The sequence below is a fragment of the Schistocerca serialis genome, chromosome 4 (genome assembly GCF_023864345.2).
Source record: "Schistocerca serialis cubense isolate TAMUIC-IGC-003099 chromosome 4, iqSchSeri2.2, whole genome shotgun sequence".
Taxonomy (NCBI): Eukaryota; Metazoa; Arthropoda; class Insecta; order Orthoptera; family Acrididae; genus Schistocerca; species Schistocerca serialis.
Window position 1 is genome coordinate 56,920,292 of NC_064641.1, and position 3,992 is coordinate 56,924,283.

Sequence of the window (3,992 nt, forward strand, 5' to 3'; positions counted from 1 at the left end):
CTTTCCATTTAAATGGATTGTTGCCTCGCCACTAAACACTAAGCATGGAAGAAAACCGTCATCCTATACCTTGCCAAGAACGAAATTACAGAACTCCACACGTTGTTGTTTGTTACCTTCACGAATAGCTTGCAGTAGCTGAATTTTGTATGGTTTCATGTGTAAACGTCGACGCAACACTCGCAAGACTAACATCGGGGACGTGTTGAGCTGTCGAGCTGTACGGCGAACGGATTTCTGCGGACTCCTTGTGAAACTGGCGGATGCGTTCCATGTTTGTGTAAGACACTTGGGGACCGTCCAGCGATTTGCCTTTACACAAACAACCTGTTTCTCGGAACTATTCGTGCCACCGTCTAATGCTCTGTGCTGTAGGAGGATCCACGCCATACCTAGTAGGAAAGTGTAGCTGAACAGTTATTACTGACCCGCGCTGCGCAAACCGCAGAACACCAAACGCTGTCTGTTATCCCGACACCATTTTTACTAGAACGGAAATGGGCGCACACTGCTGCTACCTACCGGGAAGCATGTAAAACTCGAGAGTCTGCACTTCCCAACAGTGCGTTGCTCACCCACGTAGTTACGATTTTTTAAAACTGTGTGATTCTTTTTGATACAACTTATATTATACAGATCTGAAGGTCGCTGCACATTCACGAGCACTGGAATAAGAGACGGCTCCCTGGGAGCGGAGGCATCCTCTTTCGCTCTGATGAGCATGGCCGCGTTTCGTGCTAACCCAATGCTACTGTTATCCATTTCATAATGACTGACCCCTGACTTTGAGCTCGTGTGCTCGTTACAAAACATGACAAGCATCCAAGTGTTACACCTTGCCGGAACAGCGGAACTGTTTATTTTTATTTGTGTCTGTATATTACATTTTAGAATGAAAAGAGTGCGACATAAACGATAATATTTAAAAGAACGTGTACTTTCTCTAGCATTTTTTGGTGGGTGTCAACTCTGAGGAGTCATTGAAATCAGACCATAATTATAAGAAAAATTTCCTTTTCCACAGTTTAAAAATAGAACGATTCTCTGTCTACAGGCGGATTTTCGTTGTTTTTCGGTTCGTCATTTTGTTGCAATAATGGCGGATGCAGATTGCCGCAAATCGCCTAGTGCTGATACATATCAACGAGACGAAAAGTGTAAGTTCTATTTCTGTTACTCCATTTCACAATTGTTATGTTTTTATGCACATAAAATCTACATAAAGCGCAAACGTAATGTGTTTAACTAATTCCCCAATCACCAAAAAACGCTCTAAAAATCGCGTTTTCTCTTAAATATCACCTTAAGTATCACCCGCTTTTCTAATTAGAAATTCGTATTCATAAACCAAATAAAAGTAAACATCGTCACAATCCCGGAAAGGTACAACACGTCGATATTCATCATGTGATGCAACCGGAATATGAGCTCAAAGTCACGGGTCAGCCATTATGAAATGGATGGTTCAAATGGCTCTGAGCACGATGGGACTTAACGTCTGAGATCATCAGTCCCCTAGAACTTAGAACTACCTAAACCTAACGAACCTAAGGACGTCACACACATCCATGTCCGAGGCAGGATTCGAACCTGCGACCGTAGTGGTCGCGCGGTTCCAGACTGTAGCGCCTTTAACCGCTCGGCCACTCCGGCCGGCGCGTGGCTGTCAAACGATTTCGAGACCATCAAGGAAACCTTATTAACTGCTACTATTTTATATCAACTAGACATGAAAAAGAATTTTTGCTTATGCATCGACGCGTCTTCACAAGATTTGGGTGCATGCCTTTTTCGAATGGTAGAAGAGGAGGGAAAGCTTGTAACAGCATAATCGATAGTGAGTAGTTTATTGTGTGAAGTATAAAGTGTTTATTCTTTTCTGCTTAATGTCTTTGCATTACTGCAAGGAAGTGAAGTTTAGCAAAATATGTTTCGTGGAATTATAACTGTGTGTTCAAATAATGAAACTTTATTAAATATGTTTTTTTATGTGTGAGAAACTGTAATGTAAAAACTGGTTCATATTTAGGGATTTTGTATTGTATGAACCATGGACCTTGCCTTTGGTGGGGAGGCTTGCGTGCCTCAGCGATACAGATGGCCGTACCGTAGGTGCAACCACGACGGAGGGGTATCTGTTGAGAGGCCAGACAAACATGTGGTTCCTGAAGAGGGGCAGCAGCCTTTTCAGTAGTTGCAGGGGCAACAGTCTGGATGATTGACTGATCTGGCCTTGTAACATTAACCAAAACGGCCTTGCTGTGCTGGTACTGCGAACGGCTGAAAGCAAGGGGAAACTACAATCGTAATTTCTCCCGAGGACATGCAGCTTTACTGTATGATTAAATGATGATGGCGTCCTCTTGGGTAAAATATTCCTGAGGTAAAATAGTCCCCCATTCGGATCTCTGGGCGGGGACTACTCAAGAGGACGTCGTTATCAGAAGAAAGAAAACTGGCATTCTACGGATCGGAGCGTGGAATGTCAGATCTCTTAATCGGGCAGGTAGGTTAGAAAATTTAAAAAGGGAAATGGATAGGTTAAAGTTAGATATAGTGGGAATTAGTGAAGTTCGGTGGCAGGAGGAACAAGACTTTTGGTCAGGTGATTACAGGGTTATAAATACAAAATCAGATAGGGGTAATGCAGGAGTAGGTTTAATAATGAATAAAAAAATAGGAGTGCGGGTTAGCTACTACAAACAGCATAGTGAACGCATTATTGTGGCCAAGATAGACACAAAGCCCATGCCTACTACAGTAGTACAAGTTTATATGCCAACTAGCTCTGCAGATGACGAAGAAATTGATGAAATCTATGACGAGATAAAAGAAATTATTCAGGTAGTGAAGGGAGACAAAAATTTAATAGTCATGGGTGACTGGAATTCGTCAGTAGGAAAAGGGAGAGAAGGAAACATAGTAGGTGAATATGGATTGGGGGGAAGGAATGAAAGAGGAAGCTGCCTTGTAGAATTTTGCACAGAGCATAACATAATCATAGCTAACACTTAGTTCAAGAGTCATGAAAGAAGGTTGTATACCTGGAAGAATCCTGGAGATACTAAAAGGTATCAGATAGATTACATAATGGTAAGACAGTGATTTAGGATCCAGGTATTAAACTGTAAGACATTTCCAGGGGCAGATGTGGACTCTGACCACAATCTATTGGTTATGAACTGCAGATTGAAACTGAAGAAACTGCAAAAAGGCGGGAATTTAAGGAGATGGGACCTGAATAAACTGAAAGAACCAGAGGTTGTACAGAGTTTCAGGGAGAGCATAAGGGAAGAATTGACAGGAATGGGGGAAAGAAATACAGTAGAAGAAGAATGGGTAGCTCTGAGGGATGAAGTAGTGAAGGCAGCAGACGATCAAGTAGGTAAAAAGACGAGGGCTAATAGAAATCCTTGGGTAACAGAAGAAATATTGAATTTAACTGATGAAAGGAGAAAATATAAAAATGCAGTAAATGAAGCAGGCAAAAAGGAATACAAACGTCTCAAAAATGAGATCGACAGGAGGTGCAAAATGGCTAAGCAGGGATGGCTAGAGGACAAATGTAAGGATGTAGAGGCTTGTCTCACTAGGGGTAAGATAGGTACTGCCTACAGGAAAATTAAAGAGACCTTTGGAGAGAAGAGAACCACTTGTATGAATATCAAGAGCTCAGATGGCAACCCAGTTCTAAGCAAAGAAGGGAAGGCAGAAAGGTTGAAGGAGTATATAGAGGATTTATACGAGGGCGATGTACTTGAGGACAATATTATGGAAATGGAAGAGGATGTAGATGAAGATGAAATGGGAGATAAGATACTGCGTGAAGAGTTTGACAGAGCACTGAAAGACCTGAGTCGAAACAAGGCCCCGGGAGTAGACAACATTCCATTAGAACTACTGATGGCCTTGGGAGAGCCAGTCATGACAAAACTCTACCATCTGGTGAGCAAGATGTATGAGACAGGCGAAATACCCACAGACTTCAAGAA